At 43.6% G+C, this 25,508-nt stretch overlaps 1 protein-coding gene across 2 annotated transcripts in view; it reads right to left on the bottom strand.

The window, feature by feature from the left end:
* cdh6 (cadherin 6) overlaps positions 1-22,065 on the bottom strand; it is a 75,612-nt gene extending 53,547 nt beyond the window's left edge. The window contains exon 1 of one of the 2 annotated variants that reach the window (XM_080440749.1): positions 21,950-22,065. The gene's annotated coding sequence lies outside the window, so the exon portion shown is untranslated. Of the gene's footprint in view, positions 1-21,945 lie in introns of both variants that reach the window. The other variant, XM_080440750.1, reaches the window with a different exon arrangement.
* Positions 22,066-25,508: the final 3,443 nt, after the last annotated feature.

Raw genomic sequence — 25,508 nt, 5'->3', positions numbered from 1 at the left:
AATTGGAGGTAGCTGTGGACCGTTTCTGTGTGTGTGTGTGTGTGTGTGTGTGTGTGTGTGTGTGTGTGTGTGTGTGTGTGTGTGTGTGTGTGTGTGTGTGTGTGTGTGTGTGTGTGTGTGTGTGTGTGTGTGTGTGTGTGTGTGTGTGTGTGTGTGTGTGTGTGTGTGTGTGTGTGTGCGCGCGTGTGCGTGCGTTCATGCGGGCGTGTGATGCATGTTTGTGTGTGCAATTGCTGTTTCTTTGTGGGCAGATTCATGCCACACCTGTCTGGATGACAGGCAGCCTGGGAGTCCCAGTGTGTGTGCCTGTGTGTGTGTGTGTGTGTGTGTGTGTGTGTGTGTGTGTGTGTGTGTGTGTGTGTGTGTGTGTGTGTGGTGTGTGGTGTGTGGTGTGTGGTGTGTGGTGTGTGGTGTGTGTGTGTGTGTGTGTGTGTGTGTCACCACCTTGCAGATGACCACTAGACCCCCGACAAGTCTCAGGGGACCAATTAGAGGTGAAGAAAGGAAAATGTCAGCCAGCTGTGCGTGTGTGTGCGTGTGCGCGTGCGTGCGTGCGTGCGTGTGCGTGTGCGCATGTGCGTGTGTGTGCAATCCCAGCCACCTCTCCACATCAGAACAGACCAGTGACCATCTGAAAGCATCCAAGAGCATCCACACAGCCTGTCCCCACAGTCGCACACACAGATGCACCCACACGTTTTCTCCCCCTGTCTCTGTCCAGATAACCGTGGGCTCACACCGAGACCAAGTCATTATGTCAAATTCAAGTAGTTGTCAACTATGCTTCCTAAAATTCCTCCAACAGTACATACTGAATCTGAATGATTGTGAGCAGGATTATGTGTTCATATATTTTAGATGCATGGTGAATCAAATTTAATTAAACCATTCAGATATAAATCACAATTTATGAGTTCTCTCTTCTCTCTTTTTTTTAATTGTGAACCACAACAGGACAGTATGTACACTCTAGAAGCAAACCGTATGGGTACTATTCAAATGACTCCCCAATCAAACACATTTTACAAACTTTTAAACTATAGCCATTTCAAATGTGAAATGAATCGATATTGAGCAACTGCATGGCCTATGTATTTCCTAAAATGCTATCAGAAACCATTTTCTGTTGTACTATATATGCAGGTGAAATATAAATTGTTACCTGACAGCTGTCATCTTTAGCACTCCATTTCCTCAAAACAGCTAATACATTATAGCAACGCCCACAAGCTGACTGCAGTGACAGGGAATCCAGGCATAGTGGGTGACAGGGACACAGCGACATGGCGACACCCAGCGACAAGGTTGCTGCCGGTGTGAGCGCACAGTCTCACCCGTACACGCACACACACACACACACACACACACACACACACACACACACACACGCACGCACGCACACACACGCACACACGCGCGCAAAATCGTTCTTTCTCTCTGGAACATATGCACAAACTTTTCTCTCTAGCTCTCTTTCTATTTCCCTCATACAAAAATACACTACACACAGTCACACACCCATCTCTCTTTCTCTGCCGCTCTGTCTCTCTCATTCTCACTTCCTTCCCATCCATCAGGCGGTGTGGTCCCTGAGTCCTTCGGAGTGTGAAGTCTCATTATGAATAAACCATAAAGCTGGACTAACCCGGCTGCACCTTGACTTGAGACACAAGTTCTTGACTGAACTTCTCAGCAACTTTTTCTGATACGCTTGACATCTCCATGAATCATTCTCTTTAATAACCAGCGGAGATGGGAGATTTATCTACCAGTGAGTTGTTCAGCCACAGTCAGTCAGCCAATTAGTCAACTGGTCAACTAGCCTGTGGTCGATTTAACTAGTGAGAAAGTCCATATAATATATAGTAACTGATGTAGTCAGTCAAGCAGTAAGCCTGACACTGAACCATCAACCAATAAGTCGTTTAGTTTATTGGGTGGTGACTGCTAGCCAGCCAGCCAGCCAGCAGTGGTGTAAAGTAACTGAGTACATTTACTCAAGTGCTGTTCTTAAGTACAATTTTGATGTAATTTTACTTTACTGGAGTATTTCCAATTTTCAGTACTTTAACTTCTACTCCACTACATCTCAGAGGCGAATATTGTACTTTTTACTCCTCTACAATAATTTGAAAACTTTAGTTACTAGTTACTCTGTAGATTTAGATTATTATTACAAAACATACATTAACCACTTCAGCCCTATATACATTTCGGCCATTTGAAAACAGCCAATCTACAAGCTCACAATGCGTAGTGATGCGACGCATTGTGAGCTTGTAGATCTGCTATATTTCAAAAGATTTTTATACATTTGAAAAGTTGTGAAATAGGACATTCTGCATAATGAGTACTTTCTACTTTAGGTTCTTTAAGTACATTTTGATACCAATACTTTTGTACATACACTCAAGTAAATTTTGAATCTCTGACTTTTACTTGTAACAGAGTACATTGCAGTTGATACTTTTACTTAATAAAACATTTCACCACTGCCAGTCAGTCAGTCAGTCAATCAATCAGTCAGTCAGTCAGTCAGTCGGCCAGTCAATCAAACTCCCAGTCAGATAGTCTTTAGGACGATCACCTGACAGACAGTCAGTCAACCAGTCAGTCAGTCAGTCAGTCATGCAGTCCGTCAGTCAATCAATAAGGCAGTCAGTCTAGCAGCCAGCCTGCCTGCCCGCAAGCCAGGCCCACTAGACAAAATATCAATAATATCGATCACAAATGCACACAGTGGTCTCTCTCATCCTCCCTCCCTCCCTCCCTCCCTCCCTCTCTCTCGCACACACACAAACACATGCATGAACGCATGAACACACGCACACGCACGCGCACACGCGCACACACACACACACACACACACACACACACACACACACACACACACACACACACACACACACACACACACACACACACACACACACACACACACACACACACACACACACACACACACACACACACACACACACACACATACACATCAGCCATAGCTTGTTTGAAGGGCAGATTGCGTCTAGACAGTGTGCAGTCCACAGGCCAGCACAACACATCAATCCAGCTCTGTTTTTCGACTCTCCCACTGTGATCAAGATAAAGTCAGTGTAGCTGGCACTGTCATTATCATCTCCCAGTGCTACATGGCTTCCAAACGATGGGTGGATACAAGACCACTAACAGCCGTCACTAAATGCCCAGTCCACCGCTCGATTGGGATTAGAGTAGCTTCTCTAGGGGAGGTCAGATAAATGTCTCTTCTTCTACATTCGCTCATTTCAATTCAGGTCACCAACCGTTTACATACACGTGTGTTCTCGAATATATACACAGTGTAATCCTTTGTGCTAATTTATCCACTTGTAATTCAGAGAGTGTTTTTTGTCGTTGTTGTTGTTGTTCTTATATTGTTCAGCTCTTCATCTTTATACTAGGTACTCTCCTTTTTTTCCCTCTACAAATCTGTTTGCCAAACATAGTTTTTTTGTTGTTTTTTTCTGAATGTACATCAGCTATTTTCGCCGGATGTTCACATTATACGACATGCCCAGAATTAGGGCTGGGATCCTTTAGGATTTTAATGATTCTGGTTCCTCAAAGGGATAGTTCACCCCAAAAAATACGTATTTTCTATCGATTATACTCACCCCATGGAGACTTGAATTTTGTTTTTGTCGCATTCCTAAGCCAATAACTTAATGACGAGCAGTGGGTTCCAGTAGGAGACACAAAGGAGCCTCTTTGTGTCTCCTGCCGGAACCCACTGCTCGTCATCAAATTATTGGCTTAGGAATGCGACAAAAACAAAACAATATCCATGAATTCAAGTCTCCATGGGGTGAGTAATCGATAGGAAAAAATAGTCATTTTGGGGGTGACCTATCCCTTTAACGATTCCCTCTTAACGATTCCTATAGGGGGTTTCAAATGGACCGTTGCAGGTCTGTAACTCTGAGAGTGTACAAGTGGAACCAAATGGACCCGTAAGGGTCCATTTGGTTCCACTTGTACACTCTCAGAGTTATGGTGGTCCTTGAAATGTAAACGTTTGAGAACCACCGGTATTCTAATCGTCTAGCAGACGTGGAAGTCCACATAACCAGCTCTGACAATGTGATACAAACCGGTTCTGGAAACGGTTCTAAAAATGTGATGGAACCGATTCCGGTTCCTCAATGTTGGATCCGGTTCCTCCAATTCCTCCAGGTTTCCGGATCCCAACCCTATACCCAGAACAGAGACACTAGGGTGTGTGTCGTTAAGCTGATTGGTCCTCTCTCAGTAGTGCACATTTACAAGCAAATGCATCATCATTCACACGCCATATAATGTCAGCCCGCCGTCATGTTGCTCTCCTGCTGCTGCAGACGTGTTGTTTTATTTACTGCTCCCCCACTTCAACTGCTCACATATCTGCATTTATGGATCATTGGAGATCATATTACACCTGACCAACATCTTAACACACAGCAGCAAGCCACGAACACAGATCTTGTCCACCAACACCAAACCTAATCTCAAATCATCTATACACACGTATCGATACGTGAGAAAAGGTATAACCCTCACATTCCAGGTCCAACAATCCATCCAATTTACATTTATTGACGAAGGGAATCGGTTGAAGAAAGTCTATTTCTACGTGCTTGATGTCCTTGCTGTTCTTCCCCCGAAAGAACAATTGTTTGGAAGATCCAGCATGGAGTGATGACACAGCACATGAACAGGAGGACAATAATGCAATGATTACCAATGTTTATCCTTTTCCTACGCATCCTTTTAATCCATTTGCATTTGGGCCTTTAATTCTCATAGCCTCAGCCAATAACCCTTTTGAACCTGAACAGTTTGATTACAGAGAAAAATAGGGCCATACATGAAGGAGAAAAAAAACAAAACAATGCTCAATATAATTGATCACACACACTCACATTTCTTCTTCAAAGCACCATAACACATATGCCAGGAATAAATTTGAGGCTTCAGCATTCGACACGTTATTAAAAGGCGTCGCCGAACGAACAGCTTATACGTTCGAATGGAACCAGCTGAATACACCTTGTTCCATCTGCCTGTGGATTGCCAACATTCACAGGAAACAGTAAGTGAGGCTGGGAAAACATGGCTCTGGCTGGCTCAGCGCTTAAACTCCACAGGGATGTGTGCACTTGAACCCCAACCAATCCCTCTTTTGTAGATGAAACTACAGCGATAGAGACTCATTTTCAACGGCAAGACAATCTATCAGAAAGAGCTCGGCCGAAGGGTTTTCATTGATGGAGAGTTCTTCCAGATAAGTACAAAATGCTACCTGCAGTATGGTGTATGTCTGTATCATGGCCAGACTGCACTCACACACAAGACCGCTTCACGCTACATCGCTTCCAGCGCAAAGTGAGCAATCTCATTCAATCTCAGCCATATACGGCACACGGTTCGACCCCCTCAGTTAAGGTGAGCTAGATTTCGGAGAACGATAAATTCCCAGCAACTCAAGTGGGACGTGAACCTCAGCTCCATGACTGACAAGGCCCCAGCGATAGATGTACTTCCATCAGCAGCACAAGACTTTGGAGCTCTCCAGAGAGACATGGTTCAGTTCTACAGCAGCCCCTCTAATAGAATCAAATACGCCCAGATGCCAACCTTGCCATCTCGGTTGCCTCCGTGCGATTCAGAGAGTGAGCCCCACTGCTGAGTGGATCGCTGGCCGGCATTTAATCTCTGTCAAGGACATCCTTACTGTTCCACAGATGTAATTGAGTGAAAATGTCGGCTTATTAAATCAAAGCCAAATTGTCTGAATGCTATCAAAGCCAGTATCTCAGTTCTGTCGGCCTTAGCAAACTAGCCAGCTAATAGCAGGCTAATGCCTGCGGCTATCAAAAGCTGATATATGGCACCCCCCCCCCCCAATAAAGAAACTGTATACGCAATGTATACATGGGGCACTGCTATTGTGCCCCCCCCCCCCCCCCCCCCAAAGTGGACGTTTTTCAAAAATCCTGCAGCATACATTCAACATTGAGGGGGGGGTTGTTGTCAGACTATATAGTGCACAATACACATTGAACCACTCAAAGGCATGTCGCTATACAAAATGACCTACATACATATAGAGTGCAGTAGAGCAGACTTTGGGACAATATAGATCAAATGGACATTAAGCTTTCTCTGTGTTGTAAAGCGCATAACATACATGCAGCCAAGGCTTTTTACCCACAAGCTTTAAGCCTTGTTTATAGTCCCGCTTCTCTGTGCACGCACGCATGGTGTGTGATGTTCAGACACCTCACACACAGGCTATAGTCATTTAGATTGTGCGGATACTGCGGAGGTTCATCCTCTGTACACTAGATCAGGAGTCTTCAACAGGGGGTCCTCAGAGTTACTTCAGGGGGGGCGCCAAATCTTTGTGTGATAGGATTTTTTATTTTTTTTACATTAACCACTTGACTTGAGCCCTATAGAATCCCTATTCTTAGGAGAACTTTAGCCAAAAATAGCAGATCTACAAGCTCACAACGCCTCGCGCTGCGAGGCATTGTGAGCTTGTAAATCGGCTATTTTTGGGAAAAAGAGCAGATAGTAAAGAAAGTAAAGAAAAAAAAAGTTTAATCTGTAAAAATGTTTATACAATATCGTGGGGGTCCTTCTTCATCTCTCTCTCACTAGGGGGTGCTTGGTCTGAAAACGTAGAAGACCCCTGCACTAGATGGTAGAATAAAACTTGAATTCCATCATATGAGAATCAGCTTTAGGTAAATGTTTGAGTCCAGTTCTCTCTTAGTTCATTAGCTTTTATCGATTGATTGAATACTGTGAGTATTAACACGATTATTAACAGTACAGGTGGTACAGTCAACGGATAACACAAAAAGCCCCATGGGCGTGTTTCCATTGTGGTCCATTGTACTCAATTAATCAGTACATACATACAATACAATCACAATGCAAAACATATTGGAATAAAGCTCAGTAGAATCATAAGGTATATTTACAGAGACATGAGGGGTGGGGGGCGGGGTTCAGAGGATTCTACTATCAAGGCGTTCAAGGAGTTAAAACCATGACCACTGGTATTTTGAGGACAGGAATTGTTTTCTAGGTTTGAGCTTGTTGCAGACACAGTTGATAGCCTGCCCTCTGTGCATCCTGTGTATGTAATAATTGGGCTTTAGGCTGGCACAAGTGGGCAGTAAGTGTTTGATAAAGCTCTGGGGTGCATGGTGTATAGCCAAGTGCATGGGAGGGCATTTAAAACCATGCTTTTAGTGGCGCAGCGTTTTAAAACGCCTCCACAAAGGAGGCAACCTGAGACCTACAACACGGGTCACATAATCCCCCCTCCTGTACACTTGACCCCACTACACACTCGCATGCACACACACACACACACACACACACACACACACACACACACACACACACACACACACACACACACACACACACACACACACACACACACACACACACACACACACACACACACACACACACACACACACACACACACACACACACACACACACACAGAGGGTTGGGTGACCTGCTCCCATCAATTACAAAGCCCCATCCCACCCATAATCCTCTATGCAACATGTGTGCCACTTTAATCTCAACAAGGGAGAGATAACAGAGAAGTGTGTGTGTGTGTGTGTGTGTGCTGTGTGTGTGTGTGTGTGTGTGTGTGTGTGTGTGTGTGTGTGTGTGTGTGTGTGTGTGTGTGTGTGTGTGTGTGTGTGTGTGTGTGTGTGTGTGTGTGTGTGTGTGTGTGTCTCGTGGAGAGAGAGAGAGAGAGAGAGAGAGAGAGAGAGAGAGAGAGAGAGAGAGAGAGAGAGAGAGAGAGAGAGAGAGAGAGAGAGAGAGAGAGCTTTGTGTACTGATGCCACGTGCATCCACAACAATTAGTGTTGCAGGGTGTCACTGGCACCAGATGGAACTGTGGGTATTACAGTATTATCATGTAGGCAGGGGAGAGGAGAGGAGAGGAGAGGAGAGGAGAGGAGAGGAGAGGAGAGGAGAGGAGAGGAGAGGAGACAGAGATTAAGCTGTGAGAACTGAGGATGGAGTGGATGGGAGGATGAGTGGAGAGGGGAACCAACACCCACTAACATACAGCTTTTTTTCTCTAGTAGTAAAGGTTACAATCAGAATTCATTCCCGGGACAAATGACTCTGTAAAGTCACAGGTATTTGTTGGCTCTGGCACTGATCGGCACTGATAGAAACATGACACACAGGGTGACACGCTCATTTTCAGCCCTTCCTGGTGCGGCGCTATGAGAGAGCTTCTCCTGATTCGAGGGGGAAAGGAAATAAGGAGACTATGGGCTCTACAGTGCAAGTATTTCACGCATCTGCCCATAAAAACAGATATGTGTGAACCGGGACAAATAATTTACGAGCACAGTGTGCAAGTAAAGATTACAACCACATCCTAATCTTTTCAATCCCAAAGTAAAAGAGAATTTGTTCCAAGTCAAACTTTTTTTTGCAATCAGAATCCTCTATTATAATCCCTCACCCCATCCCCACCCCCATCCCCAACCAATCACAAAACAATTATTGTCATTGGTTTGGATAGCTGTAATTGTGTATTGCCTGTTGACAGTACAGTACACACCCAAGAGAGAGGAAGATGGAGAGAGGCAAAGATGTGTGTGTGCGTGTGCGTGCGTGTGCGTGTGCGTGTGCGTGTGCGTGCGTGCGTGTGGGGGGGGGGGGGGGGGGAGGGCAAGGACTATATGCAGGCACTTCACAAACACTCATTTATTATTTATTAGTCTATGGAACACAGTCATTTCTTGCAAAAGAATGGCATGATTGATAAGATGACAGACATCTTTTTATTTGCAATGGTCGATATAGAGCCGGAGAGGAGAGGAGAGGAGAGGAGAGGAGAGGAGAGGAGAGGAGAGGAGAGGAGAGGGAATATTAGAGCTGTGTTGAAAAGACTTAACAGGGACAATTTCGGTCCCAGTGTGAATTCAGGGCTGTCACCAATCAATTTACTGGCTATGTCTGTACCTTAATTCGTGTCAAGTTGCATAAAGGGAGAGTTCCGGTTCCTCCATTTAAAAAGTAGGTTTTAATGGGAGAACTGCGCTTTTACAGCACATTACACACACACACACACACACACACACACACACACACACACACACACACACACACACACACACACGCACACACGTCTGACAGGACCCCGCTTTGTCACCAGCCCTTGGAATGTGGCAACCCATTACTATGCTAATGAGAGAAAACATTTCAGCATGTAGCTTCTGTGTGTCTAGTATTTGTGTGCGTGTTTGTGTGTCTGTGAGCTAAATAGAAAGAAGATGAACAGCAAACAAAAAAAATTAAACATTAGTATATTTAATAGAGTGCTCCAAGATCAATAAAATCTTGGCCTGGCCAATAGCATTCCGCTAAAATCCAATCACTTTTTACAGAACTAAGCAATGTCACATCCAGAACGAGGACACCTCCTAAACCTTGACAGCTATGGAAGCTTTACCGTACCTTACATTAATAGACTGTATATGCAATATTTGCGTGGATATATCACCACCTTCCTTGCACCCCATTTTTGCACAATCCATTCTCTCAATAGTCATGAATTTCATGACTGAGGTGGATTTAACAGTTTGAAATCGATACGGGGTTCACAGCTTGTACCTGAATTCACCCGCTCAGTGGATTTTCAGGTTGTGATGTGCTCTCTCTGCGGCTGTCTGTAACCCATTCAATCCGGAAACGCGTCTGTGTCATTTTAGTTAGCTATAGCCATTATTTTATGCTTTGGCTATTCAAAAATAGCAGATATACAAGTTCATGGTGCGGCACCGAGTGCCGCGCCATGAGCTTGTAGATCTGCTATTTTTGAAAAATCGTGAAAATGTGTGAAAATCTTTGAATATATATATTTTTAAAGCGAACATTTGTAACTCAAATCTTTGCTTCTGGAGGGGTCCCTGGAACAAAATATTTTGAGATGGGGGTCCGCGGCCAAATACATATCATATTGGGGGGGTCCTTGACATGAAAAAGTTTGAGAACCACTGATATTATACGGTTTTTAGAAAACTTTTAGGATTTACATTTTTTCCCGGACTGAATGAGTTAACTGGCTTCTCTGCATTATGTAGTGAACTTTTCTTTAAATTGATTCTTTTTTGCCGGAAGTTTTTCACATGTCCTTCAAAACTCCTTTTAAGTGGACAGGGAGAATTGTTATAGCTCCGGTCGTTGAAACTGCAGGGGGGGAGGGAGGGGGGGGGGGGGGTGTCATGGAGAGCTACAATAGCTTCAAAGCCTTCCAAGACATATCTCTTTAACAATGTCAGCAAGCCATTAAATGGCATGCTGGGAGAATGAAGCTGAAAAGGAAAATAGCCTCCTTTAAATGTAGGATCTGAGGACAAGTTTCGGGGACAAATATTAACTTTTTCCTTTTTCGTTTTTCTTTAAGGTTATTTCTCAGGCAGCTTGTTATGCTTTGGAAACTATAAGGACAGACAATGATGACAGAAAGACAATGAATCAAACGAGGGATTTTAGTCTTTTAGGCTAATTACATTTGTAGACCTCATTAATCCCACGGGGAAATCCAGTTTAAACTAAACCCAGCTGATGGGGGGGGGGGGGTAGTTAATCGGTGTCTTACTCAGGGACGCACGCCTCCGGGACCATCGACGCGTATCACTCGGCGGGCCAGGAGGTGAACCGATGACTTTCTTATTACTTCTGATTATGGTCTGTCAGCCAAGGGCAGCCCCCACATTGTCATTAGATAAGCTTTTTTAAGGACATTTTGGACATCATGTGTTTGACACATCATGTAGTCAACCTAGTCTAATCTGATCCTACAAGCAATGAGTTCACATATACACTATTGTATATCTGAATTTTTAACTCGGAAGCAATAGAGTCCAATTTGGAGCCTGTTCAAGAATCTGGCAATGAAAAGCAAGCATGATGCATCCACTAGTTCAAAATGCCAGAGGGTGTGTTTCAGAGCCCAGTTCCAGCTTGATGTCCAAAAGTGATCAGTTTTCACTATAAAGTTTATAGTGCTATAATATACTTTAGCACTAGTAGAGTGCTGGCAAGCTGGTTGCTGCCTGGCTGTGCCGTATTCCATCACTTGACTGTATGTGTGAGGCGGGGGGGTGTTTTGCCAAGAATCTAGACCTCAGTACTCCTTCTGTCTGAATACAACGACCTCTCAACTGTCTTTAAGTATGATCACACCCACACACACACGCCCAAAGGCAAGAGCAGAGCGGGAGACCAAAAATAAGAGAGCTAGAGATTGAGAGAGGGAGCTGGAATTGGATGGGGGGTTGGGGGGGGTCAGAAAGACTGAACTGAAGAGACAGAGTGAAGAGTGAAATACAAGATAGAGAGGGAGAAGCAGATGAGATGTACGCCCTTCTGGAAGGGAAGGGACGGAATGAGAGTCAACGTGGTATATAGAATGAAGATGAATGTGTTGATGATGTGGTGGCAGCAGCAGCAGCAGAGCTGTGGGGTCAAGCGCTCAGTGACCTTTCTGAGGTCAATGGGGTGGTGCTGATTAAGATGGAGGAAGTGTCCCTGTGTGTGTCTATCTCTGGTCACCTCCAGTTAACCCATTCGATCCGGGAACGCATCTGTGTGCATTGTTAGATTTCTTTGGCTATTCAAAAATAGCAGATCAGTGGGGTTGGCAAAAGGGCCTACTCTGTGCGGAGTTTGCATGTTCTCCCTGTGTCCCCTAGGGTAGGTAATACCCTCACAAAAACATGCAATAATCCTGGTCTCTATACTGCCTCCCCCTGGTCAGCCAGGGCGCTTGATGGAGGGGAAAGGAACTGGTCGGAATAACGTGTTCCTTCCACGCTCTACGTCCAGCCGGGTAAACTCCCCCCTGTCCTGGCTTGTTAGCTCTCATGCATTGAAGGCGGCATGAGCTCGGCTCTGGGCTCTCCCTAGGCTGGCAGAGGGAGTGTAGCGCCCAGGATTACTTAGACAATTGGCACTGGGTGAAAAAAAATATGGGGTTGCAAAATCGTGGGATAAAGATTTGGGAAATAAAACAAAAATTGCAGATCTACAAGCTCACCGAGTGCAGCGCTATGAGCTTGTATATCTGCTATTTTTGAATAGCCAAAGAAATCTAAATTGACAGTGATGCATTCCCGGATTGAACAGGTTAAAGCACACCGCTACGGTCAAGTCCACGATGTAACCTCTCTCTTCTCTGACCACAGGCGTTTGCAGAGGAGTCTAGAAATCTGACAAATGCAGGGCTCTCTTTTCTTCAACCTTCGTTGTCCCCAGACCGTTAAAAAAAACAGACCGGTTTAAAGATGCCCTGAAACTAATGGTGTTTATTATGCCACGGTTAGTTCAGACTTCACATTTCCATTGGCTGACAGACATTCTAATAACGAGTGCCAACGTTTACAGCAGCCCTCAGACATCATAAAAGTATCACTTGTACCTTATTAAACCTGTAACCTAGCAACAGCCACCAGCTTTGAGAAACAATGTAACATATTAACCAGTATCAGTTTGCTACTGGGCAAAAAAATGTATTCATTAATTAACAATGAGAGATATTGGCTTTGAACAAATTAGTTTTAATTATATTTTTTAATGATAATGAACCTACAACTGATGACCATGCCTGCAACCCAAAAATACCCCACATGGGCTGAATCAATGGTTTCTCCCACTTACAAAGAGGACTTGGAAGCACAAGAAAGAGAAAGGAATGAGGGAACCATTTTTCATGGGGTCATTCATTTTCATAATAAGCTTGTGTCATCATTATTTTTGACATGACACACTCAAGAATATGCTATACCAGATATACAGCATGCGGCCTTGAGCCCAGTTGTGCCTATGACTGCAGCACACCAATGCCAATATCTCATGGTATAGCACTCCCTCTCACATATGTTTGTTTAATTATCGGATGAACAGCTGCCATTTTTTTTATCTAATGAGGACAGTCTGCCTACTACCAGGATGGTGATGGGCAGCAGTGGACTGGGAGTACTACAGTAGTGGACTGTGGGAAACAAAAGCATCATTGGTCCATAGACACATTATTTATATAGAAATTCAGCCTGTAGTATTTATCCTACAAACTCACACCAGGAAGTTGTGAGTAAAATAGTTTTATTAAAGGGATAGTTCTCCCAAATACATTTTTTTTCTCTATTGATTAGTCACCCCATGAAGACTTGAATTCATGGATATTTATTTGTTTTTGACGCATTCCTAAGCCACTAATTTGATGAACAGCGGACCGGTAGGCAGCGGTTCCAGTAGGAGACACAAAGGAGACGCTTTGTGTCTCCTACCGGAACCGCTGCCGGTCATCAAATTATTGGCTTAGAAATGCAACAAAAACAAAACAATATCCATGAAGTATTCAAGTCTCCATGGGACGACTAATTGATAGAATTTGGGGGGTGAACTATCCCTTTAATTGGTGTAAACCAGATTATTTGTAGTCTATGCATACTACTGAAAGCTGACAAATAAAGGATGACAAAAATCAATGCAGACAAAAGAGCATGATGTGTGGTGAGCAGTGTTTTTGGGGTGTGATTAGTGAGAGAATTAATGCAGCTCCTTCACAAGGTCATTAGCTAGCATCAAAGGCAGGAATTTGTAATTGAACCATCATGAAGCTCTTAAAGGACAATACCAGTGGTCTGGCATGTTTATTGACTACGACACACATTTTTTTTGGCATTACTGGCGACCAATTTTCCAAAGTATTCTGCCATTTGTTATTATCTTAATATTATTTCCAGATTTACCTATTTTTTTTTATTCAATCTTTCACATAACACAAAACCCACTGTAAAAGTATTTGTTCCTATGTGTATATGACATGACATTGTACCAATTTAATTTGTTTGTTATGCTGCCAGACATGAATGGAATCCATGTAACCTTTTCAAGAAAGAAAGAAAGACAGAGTGCGAGCTTGTACATCTGAACATGTGTAGTTCTCTGGGCTTTTTTCTTTTCTTTTCTACATTGACATGAAATGATCGTATAAGGTGGCCAAAATCATGCAGTGTACTGTGAGTGACTGAATGATTGGCAAAATATTCCACTATTCAACGAGAATGAACAAAAATATATCCTGCTGAACTTGAACTGTGCATTAAATGGAAAGCGCTACGCCTCCATCTGTGTTCTGGTGAAAATAGCTCCAACTTTGTTTGAAAAGTCAGCACCCTTTCATTTGATTTAATATCATAGGCAGCTTGTCTTGTCCAATTCAGTATAATGGAAGTGACCCACTGTCAAACAGACGAAATTGAACAATTTCAACCCTGTCTTCATGGCCAAATACAAACCAATTATTTCCCGTAAAGACTTAATGTTCGAGAAAAAGAAACAGCAAAAGGGGCTTGTATCTGCAGCAGGTCCATTAAACATTCTGTTTCAAACCAGTTTTACCTAACAACATCAATGGCCACTCTCTCTCTCAACCTCCTTTGTTTCTCTATTCACCTTCAATAAAGACAGACAATGGCAGATCAGCACCACTTATCACTAAACAAATAACAGCTTCATGTGTGAAGGGGGAGCTTTGTCAGTTTGTGTTCTGCCACCTTGCTTTGTGTGTATTGTGTACTTTAGCTTGTGGTATGGCTAACCGAGACAGAGGAAATAAACATGAGGTTTGTTTAGTGTGGTGTGAGACAAGGCTCTCCCGCTATTAAACCATTTTACAGCCTAGTGACAACAAGGTGAAGGCAAATAACGCAGGTCACAGAAGATGACACCATTGTCAATTCTATTCTATTCGAGGGGCTTTGTTGCCATGAGAAACATACATTTACATTGACAAAGCAAGTGTGAAACAAAACAATCCTATAACCAAGACATGTACAACTAAAATATAGGCTTGCAAGAATAAAGAAGTTATGTGTGAAACATTTGCAACTCTCTCTCTCTGTCATTTGAGGACACTGTAAAGCTTTGTCTCCGTCATATTGCTTTTCACAACATGGCTGCCTGTTCCCCTCATGTATTTTTTGGGGCTTATAAAAGAGGAATGGGATTTTAGACCCAGTCAATTCTGGCTTATTACTGTCACTCTGGCCTTTACAGGGCCATTTTTGCACTCTCCGAGTACAAAGGCGTACAAGGTGCTCTGCAGGGCCATAGACAACAAACAACTATTGTTGTTAATTATTGTGTTTTTTTCTATATTGGTTTCTTTCTGACTTCATGGTCAAAACATCACTCAGTTCACAGTGTGAGTTGGGAACCAGCTGCTTTGCAGAATTGTTTGATTACCTCCTGACAGTGCAAAGAAAAAAATTGTGAAACCTTGAATGAAGCCAAGGTAAATCAGAGAAGAAGATGAAGAAGAAAAAGAAAGAAAGAAAGAAAGAAAGAAAGAAAGAAAGAAAGAAAGAAAGAAAGAAAGAAAGAAAGAACTATTTAGGATTTAAAATGTGATGAACTGGAGGGTATCTGCACAGAGTAATCATTCCATTTGGACATCCTTTTCCTGTCACAACAGCTCACACATATTGCTGCTGTGTTTGCACATTGCTGTACTTCACCCAGCAGATAGAACAGTTTTATTTTGTTTTTAAGTCATATTTTTGGGTGTTTGTAATCTGTGGGAAGTATAGTCTCTGATGTCTTGGTACAGCTTAGCACTTGGCAGGTAGTTAAAAGAGAGCAGCTTGGTTTCCACCTAAATTTGTGTGCAGCGGGTGCACAGTCTGTCTTCTCTTGGGAGTCAGGTCTGCCTGTGGCGGCCTCTCTCAATGGCGACGCTGTGCTCACTGAGCCTGTACATGCATAGTCAAGGATTTCCTTAGTTTTAAATCAGTCACTGTGCTCAGAGATACTCTGCATATTCTGTGTGTTCTCTGTTTAGGGCCAAATAGCGTTCCAATTTGCTCTGTTTTTGTTGTTGTTGATTCTTTCCAATGTGTCAGATATATTTTTGTTTTCTTATAATTTAGTGGCGTTTCTGTCTGGTGACTCTGCTTACAGAGTCACAGAACCAGCTCTGTAGGTGGCGGCTTTGTTATGGAGCATGTCTGGTGTCTGGGTCACTTTCTTAGGTTGAAAATTAAGGTTCTCTTTTGAATTCTGATTATTATTGGGCATCATACTCTTTATGAATTATTTTACGAGAATGGATTTGCAGAGCTACATTGCATGCAGAATTGCATGCAATCTCAATTGGGTGTTTTTCCCATTTTGTAAACTCTTGGTTGGCAAGTGGGCCTCAGACCTCACTCCCATATAGGAAAATGGCTACCATAATTCCAATATTTTGAGCCAGATTTGAATTGGGGTGTCCAATTTGATTGTGGGGTGGGGTATTTGCAAACACGGCACTCTCAGTCCAAAGAGAGGTGTAATTGTAGGAGCTGTCAAGCCGGCACACAGAAAGGCCGTGAGTTGCCTTCAAACAACAATTTACCAGCTCTCTTCCAGACAGTTGCGGCTGAATGCTTGTCAAAGGAAAGCTGTTAATTTGACTGCAATGGTTTCTGCATCTCGTTAAAAGCCCCCCCACCGCCACCCCAGTGGTGCCGATATGAGCTGTTGCCATGACAGGGGGACGAAATATGTGAGGTGACAAAATATACGTGCCCGTACAGCTCTGGAGTGCACGCGCGCACACACTGGCTATGCTATGAAGATTCTCTCTCTCTCTCTTTCTTTTTCTCTCTCTCAGTGGCTGGTCTCTCTCTCGCAGACAGACAGACACACTTACCTATCACATGTTTATACTACTTAATCTATTTAATGGAGTTGATGATGCACCTGGGTTAAATCAACGTTATCACCTCCCATTTCTCACAAACACACTCTCTCTCTCTCTTTCACACGCACGCACGCACGCGCACACACACACACACACACACACACACACACACACACACACACGCGCACACGCACACGCACACAACAATGGCTCATTGACACATTAGGTGTCAGAACTCACAAGCACATTAGCATACAGAACTGTTTTAGGCCTGCATCTGCATACATCCCTGCTTCTATAATTGAATTTCAAAGAGTGAGGTCAGTGACTGCTGTTTCTGAGATTACATCATGTCAGCCAGTAAGTAATATGATCATTTCCCTGGACTCACAGAGAAACTGTTTACTCATGAATTGTAAACAGTGACAATGCGGTTGACGATGAGCGACGGGCGGGACGTTTCACCAAAGGATAGATGGCGCCACGGTTCATGGAGACGATGCAACTAATTTTATGATCGCATGGTATGACACGAGGGCAATGTGTTCGACTGGTGCGTGATGGTTATGGCTCCAATTATGATAATATTGCATGTTTGTTCAATTGAACTCACGACAAAGGGCTGGCTCCACTAGATAAATCTGTGTGACGGAGCGGAGCAGGTAATCAGAGCAAAAATCATCATCAATAAATTTACATTTTGTAACGACACTGTTGTGAAAATTAGGCACGTTTCCATTGATGATCGCAAAGCACTCAACCGAGGCTACGCAAGGCACAAAGTGCAATACAAAATGCAATACAAATGTATGTAGAAAGACATTCATGCCTAATTCAACACCATATTCTTTATTTCAGTTTGATTGGGTACGTAAAAATAACAGTTCAAAGACCTTATTGCTATTAGTTGAAGTTCAGTCATTCCCATTATTTTTTACTTTGCTAAGACCCATATTTTCTAACTCAGTTTCTTAAAACCCAAATGGATCAGGTGCATTGTTTGAACTAGCCTACTGATTTAGAATATTTATGTTTGAATTTTTAAACTTTCATCTTTTTTTGTCATTAGTACGTTAAATACTTTAGGAACCCACTGGCAATTTGCCATATTTGATAAGAAACGTTTCATGCATGTGAGCCCATAACTCAGGGACCAGATTGTATGACTCACTGATAAGTGCATCTTCAAGGCCATCTCCAAAGTTTGGATGTCCTGACCTGACTCAAATAACATTGCATCCCCCTCCTCCTCATCCTCCTCCTCACGCCCACCCACATGTTTGGGTGATGCAGGTTGCCTGGTACTACTTCCCTTCTGGGTTTGGCTGAACAATAGCACTGGCATGACAGCATTACTGAAACAATGGACTCAGCACACCCAGCATTAGCATACTGTAGCTGAAGGAGGACATCATCTTATCTAGTGCTAAAAAAAATCAGGTTTGGGACCATGTCCAAAAATACAGTAATGTTCCATTTTAATTTGAATAATGTCCCTGTGATGAGCCGTGACCAAATAGTAATTCAGAACTGTCAGTTTTGAGGCTGATGACAGTAAGTAAAACACCAATGCACGCGCAAGATGGCGCTTTCAAGGTTGTGGTACCTTATACTAAGCGGGTGATCAGATACTACCAGTCACGCTCACTTCTCATACTTGTGTGAGGGGGGGGGGGTTGTTTTGTAGCTTATAAAAGCCAGATGGTGTGCCGTTTCCTTGAAGTGGAGAAGGTCAGTGTCATATGATCTAATTGGGTATCAAAGATTTCCATTGTTAACGGTGATCAGTGGAGGGTAATGTGTGTCACGTGGTCTCTCTACATGGTATTCCAGACTCCAGAGGCGCTTCCATTGTGCTCTGATAAAAGCAGGAAGCATGCATTGCATGGCTAACTTTTGGGTGATAGACAAATCGTGCAGATATAGGCAACTAACTGAATGGCCTTGACATGGGTGAGGGCTCCACCCTGATGCATTGGTGTTGATGCATGTCTAATGGGTCTGGTGTATGTCCTCTAGCATTCACATACCCTGTCTGTCTGTAAAATCTGTATTTACAGCTTCATAGGCCTATACCTCTTCTCCGCACACACACGCACACACACACACACACACACACACACACACACACACACACACACACACACACACACACACACACACACACACACACACACACACACACACACACACACACACACACACACACACAGGGTTTGCCCCAAATTCCCTAACGGAATCTGACAGAAGCTTTAATGAACACAGCAGATCTCATTATCAGCCCTCGGGTACCATCAAAAACTCAACATGGCCGATAGACATAAATTAATCATAATTTGTGGGCCTACGTGGAGGGTCAAAACCCTTCTTAATCAGATACTAAGACAGGCGGAGCAAATCAATTCTCACCGGCAATTAGGAGAGGGATTTTTCTTACACAAAATGTCAACCGAAACAGGTTAGAGACCCTGGGCGGAGATGCTTTTTCTCAGCCGCACGCAAAAAGTCATATTTGCAGTTTCCCCATGTTGACAAGTGGCCTGAGGTTATACATTTCATTATAGACACACATCTCCCCCCGCATATTGGAAGCAACAGCAACTATAGAACCTTGCACTGTGATCATTGCCAGTCTTCTGCTTTAAGGCTACTGGTTTTAATTAGGCATTGAGAAATACCCCTGGATACTCTCATCTGACGAGTAATCACTCATCTAAACCGATGATGAAGACCCCGTGGGTGGAGAATAGACGCGAAATAGAGGTACAGGTGGCTGTGCAGCCTTGACTGCCCGCAGGCCAACTCAATCACACACACACAGAGAGGGAGAGAGGGGAGAAGAGAAGAGAGAGAGAGAGAGAGAGAGATTGCAAAGGCAGTCAGAACACATCAGCATCATTACGCATTGGGCTCTCTCTTTCCATCCCGCTCCCTCTCTCGCAGTATAGTCTATGACCGGGGTCTTCAACGTTTTTCAGGCCAAGGACCCCTTAGCTGAGAGAGAGATGAAGCAGGGACCCCCACTTTATTGTATAAATTGTGTTGCAGATTCAACTTTTTCATAGATTTCATACCCAGCTTCATAGACTTGTTGTGTTGGATTCATGTTAACATGTATTTTCAGACACTTAACCCATTAAACCCTCAAAACATGGTCCGCTCTTCCCCCCCTCTACATCAAACCTCTTTTGCCGAAAATAGCAGATCTACAAGCTCCTAGCACAAGGCATTATGAGCTTGTAGATCTGCTATTTCCCGCTAATGTTCCCCTCAGAATAGGGATCCTAGGGTTCATGTGGTGAATGGGGGGAAAAAAGTTCCTATCACACAAAGATTTGGTGCCCCCCCCCCCCCCCCTACAGTAACTCTGAAGACCCCCTAGGGGTCCCCGGACCCCCTGTTGAAGACCCCTGGGCTACGTTAAAGATAGCTACAGATCATCGTTCCATGGCCATTTTGACCGTTAGGACTCTGCGACAAACGGCTAGGGAGTATAGGACAACCGGAATGAACACATCGGTGCAATATGTGTCATGAAACACAAAACTTCACAACATAAACTAATACCGCAAAAGAATAATAACCACCCGATTAATACCAGGCTATAGGCTACTGGCCAAATACCTTCAATGAAATAACATCTGGATTAAGATGACAAATAAAAAAAAACATCGCAATTCCATCATGAACTTAATCCGTGCGTTGAAAAAAAAACAAGGATAATAAGCACAGCCTCCCATAAGCACTCACTATAGCAGAAGGATTTGCCTAAATACAACTATAGCTTCTACCCGAGTCCCGAGAGGCAGTTTCTCCATGCAGACACATTTATATCTAAACAAGTTGAGGACTTGCGGTCTTCAAATGAAATGGCAGCGGTTCTCAACCAGTGGTCCGGGGACCACCAGTGGTCCTTGAAGGGGGTGGTCCCCAGGTATAAATGATGGAGAGTTTGGCAAACAAATGTACCCTTATTAGATCTTTAACTCTTGAGAGTGTAAAATGTCACGCTCTCAAGAGTTAGATTATTGTTAAACATCTGCATTAGCCTACTTGATTTAGAAGATGTCTACACAATTAGAGAATGTAGAAGAATTGTTCTTTTGATCAACGCCTGCCTGTTATCTCTCATAATGGTATACCAACATCAATACAGCATGGAATTGCGGACAAAATCGTATCCAACGATAACAGAATATTCTAAGTTTTGGGTCTGAGAGTCAAAATCTCATCAAACGGTGGTTCCGTGGCTCAAATGCCGAATACATAATGGATCTTGATATGAAAAGGGTTGAAAACCACTGTGATATGAATTGAGCTACTTAGAGCGCCTATCCATGGGCTCCGCTGGACCGTTACTTTCCGTTATTCTCTCAGGGTAAAAAAAAAAAAGCAACCGCACTGCCACTGCCTCTCTGACTTTCATGTGCATTTAACGATATAAATAGACTAGTTGGCCTATAAAAGAAAGCCTAAGTTTCATTCTGGAACGTATTATTTATTTATTTCATTCATACATTTCACTCAGAATGAAACGATTAAAAAGTAGCCTGTTCCAAATAGCCGACATAATCAACCGCTCTAATAGAAGTGATCAACCTCTTCAAAAAACTGGAATGGTTTGTGGAACAACAAGACAAAAGCCACTGTCCGACGGGGACATAAGTCCAGTTTGGACAAGACAAGCGCACCGAGGTACAATCCTCATCAAACAGCATAGCTATTAAAACAAATAACAATAAAACATTTTTTTTAAAGTATTCTTAGAAAGGAAAAACTATCTATTTCAACAACTTCCGAGAATCACAAGCTTCCATGTGAATCGTAGCTCCAACCAGAGGAAGACACTGTGATGCCTAGAAATAACGGTAAGTTATTTCAAAAAAAATAATTGTCGCTCATTTCAACACATGGAGTGAACGTGTTTAAGTTATATTCCCCAATAAGACCAGTCTAACCCACTCCATCCACATGTCTCTCATCCCTCATCACAGTAACTGATCCATGGTGTGTTTTACGCGTTGCTTTGCTGTCCAAGAAGCACCAACCGGGCATCCTTCCGAAATGGGAATAATGCGTAAATCTCCCATACATACATACATAGCCTATGCAAGGCCGTCCAATGCGTCCATACAAACTATATAAGTTAGTTTTCCCATGAGAAATAGTAATAGAACTTACCGTTGCTTTTTTGGTTTTCACAAATGAGGGTTCATCAATAAACAAAAACGAGCTGCGTGTGAATCCAGTGGACGCGACTGAGTCACTGAACAACTGAGTTGACCGACCGATCACTGCTGCTGCTCTCTCTCTCTCTCTCTCTCTCTCTCTCTCTCTCTCTCTCTCTCTCTCTCTCTCTCTCTCTCTCTCTCTCTCTCTCTCTCTCTCTCTCTCTCTCTCTCTCTCTCTCTCTCTCTCTCTCTCTCTCTCTCTCTCTCTCTCTCTCTCTCTCTCTCTCTCTCTCTCTCTCTCTCTCTCTCTCTCTCTCTCAGACAGACTGACTGACTCTCAAAAGCGGGCATCACCTCCGCTCTCCAGCTAGAGAAGTTGAGACGACCGCTGATTGGTCGTTACTGTGTCTGCGATTAAAGGGACACACGCAGTGCACAACACTGTGTTGCTGCGCGCGCGGTGTGTGTGTGTGTGTGTGTGTGTGTGTGTGTGTGTGTGTGGGGGGGGGGTGTGATTGTGTGTGTGTGTGTGTGTGTGTGTGTGTGTGTGTGTGTGTGTGTGTGTGTGTGTGTGTGTGTGTGTGTGTGTGTGTGTGTGTGTGTGTGTGTGTGTGTCAACACGCACACACACACACACACACACACACACACACACACACACACACACACACACACACACACACACACACACACACACACACACACACACACACAGGAAAAAATAAGGGGGGAAAAACTCGTGTTCCAGCTAAATAGTTGTCCTTGTCTTAACCCCGACAAGATTCAATTAACCTTTATTTCCATGATGAATTTGTGAGAAGTGAGAATTGCTTGAGAACCCAGGTTGCACCTCATCATTTATCATGTTGTTTCCCATTGGCCGAGGTCTCTCATGCCTGTGATCTCTAACCAAGACAGTGAGAGAGGTCTAATTACAGTCCTGTTGAAGTCAACACCTTCATTCTTGATCATGGATTTGTTTTGGTCTGACTTGACTAACTGTTTGTCACTGTATTTCCCCCAATGGGCATTCTGGGGTTTCTGTTTGTAAACTACACACATACAAGCACACAAGAGATTTGTGTGTGTGTGTGTGTGTGTGTGCGTGTGCGTGTGCGTGTGCGTGTGCGTGTGTGTGTGTGTGTGTAGGCTGTAGCTGCTCAGTTCGCATGAGGTGAAATCACATTTCCTAAACCAGCATACACATCAATAATGATGACACACACACACACACACACACACACACACACACACACACACACACACACACACACACACACACACACACACACACACACACACACACACACACACACACACACACACACACACACACACACACACACACAGTGTGTCACTGTTCAGGTCTCTGCTGCTTCTCCCACACAACTATAGCTTGGCCCCTGGAATGATTAGAATTCTTACCAGAGGCTATAGAAAGAGTTCTATTTACTAAACTCCAAATGGATGATCTGTGGATTTCTTTCACCGTGTATAGATATATAGATATAAAACACAGTTTAACGTCACTGGGTCAAGGGAAATCTTGGTTTGTGTACAACTCATATTATGAGATCCTTATCCTCAAGGAAATGGATGCTATGGCTACCGGTGGTGGAAAAAGTACTCAAATGTTTTACTTAAGTAGAACTTCGACCACGAAGAGTGTGGTGACATCTGGAGAGACAGAGGACGGGAGGAGAGACGGCAATCCGGGGTGGAGAGGGTTGGCAGCCCAAACCACTTCTTCTGTGAGGAAGAACCTGCAAAAGCTAGCTACAGACTGCTGTAAAACCGGCAAGGTAGAGTGAGATGTTTGCTGCCTTGCGGCAACGACGACACAGCGCACAGAAGTAACTTCTGGTCAGACGAAGGAGGAGCCAGGCCCGGAGGCAACCCACACAGTGCCCAGAGCCTCCTAGTGTCGCCAACATCCGCTGCTAACAGCTCACCAGCCGCCCTAAGTCCCCAAGAGACAGTGGGGGCAGTAGCATGCCACTTGGACACAGGCCCGGGGTCTGATCAGCCTCGGTCGGGTCGCCTGGAGGAGGGTGTCTGTAGCAAGACCCGAAACATCCGATGACTCCAGGAAACAACACTGATGATGTGTCCAAGTTTGTGCACCATGCAGTAGATGTTTTGTTAACCTAAGTAAAAGTATCAATACAACATTGTAAAAATACTCTGTTACAAGTAAAAGTCTGTTACTCAAAATTCACTTGAGTAAAAGTACAAACGTTTTGGCATCAAAATATACCTAAAGTACTAAAAGTAAAAAGTATTCATCATGCAGAATGTCCCATTTTCAAGATGTATAAAAATCTTTTGAAATTAGCATCATGACGCGTGAAATAGCCGAAGTGTATATAGGGCTGAAGTGGCTAATGTATGTTTTGTAATAATAATCTAAATCTACAAAGTAACTAGTAACTAAAGTTTTCAAATAATTGTAGTGGAGTAAAAAGTACGATAGCCTATTTGTCTCTGAGATGTAGTGGAGTAGAAGTAAAAGTATAGAAAATTGGAAAAACTCCAGTAAAGTAAAAGTACCTCAAAATTGTAGTGTACTTGAATGTACTTAGTTACTTCAAACCACTGGAGATCATATCCTCAAGGCAATGGATGCTAGGCTACTACGTAGTGCAGACCTGAACTGGCCTGGTGGACTGAGCTATTTCGGTGCATGTGCTGCCGGTCACATATCTCTTGCACTGAATGCTCATTGATAGGGTGAGAGAAAATCAGTTATTAATTTGATTTCCTCACAAAGCTGTCTAAGCTATACTAAATCCTCTCTTTTATTTTCCTCTGTTTTGCGACACTGGTAGGCCTAGTTGTTTGAGAAGTTGAAGACACAAGCTTCCAGTTCTTTTGGGTGTTCATGTCTTAAGTGCTAATCCGTGTATAGATTCTGCACAAAATCATAAGGGTTTAAGTCACCGCTCCGTTATTAATAAGTCCCGTTTAGATTAACAGTTGGCATCTCAAGCAGGTGGTGTGTGAGCTGACTGTGTGACGGTCTTGTACCCAGCAGCAGCACGGCAGAAGGGATTTATGCTGTTCAAGTACTGCTATTGTACCCCCTTTTTCCTTTCATGGAGTTTGGGCACAGATGAGTTTCCTCAGCGATGCCACCACCCTCCCCCCTTTCTGTAAGGGGGCTGTTTCGCATGCAACGTCCTGTTTACCTGCATTACCTGTGCACCTGTGTGGTGTTAACAGTCACGTAAGGTTTTCTAATTGTTTTTAACAATGCAAGTAAAAGTTAAATTGGAACATTCATCCAGTCGTCTGGTAAGGGAAGGTGAAGTGAAACATTGACCATACCACCCCAGGTCCCCCACTTGACGCGACCCAATGGAGATCTGTGTCTATTCTATATACTGCTGGCCGGCCAACGGACCACAGCCATGTCACTCTGACTCAGACATAACCATAAACAAACCCATATGCTCAGTACTTAACATGAATTTCCAGGGAACCGGTAGCTCTGGTCCATAGCGTTAGAACTCCTTAACGCTATGTTACTTTCGAGCCGTTGCCCGCACACCCCCGGTAGCGCAGGCTGC

Source organism: Gymnoscopelus braueri, assembly GCF_963280865.1.
Source record: "Gymnoscopelus braueri genome assembly, chromosome: 10".
Taxonomy (NCBI): Eukaryota; Metazoa; Chordata; class Actinopteri; order Myctophiformes; family Myctophidae; genus Gymnoscopelus; species Gymnoscopelus braueri.
The sequence above is the reverse complement of the archived record's forward strand: the minus strand, read 5'-3'. Positions and strand labels throughout refer to the sequence as shown.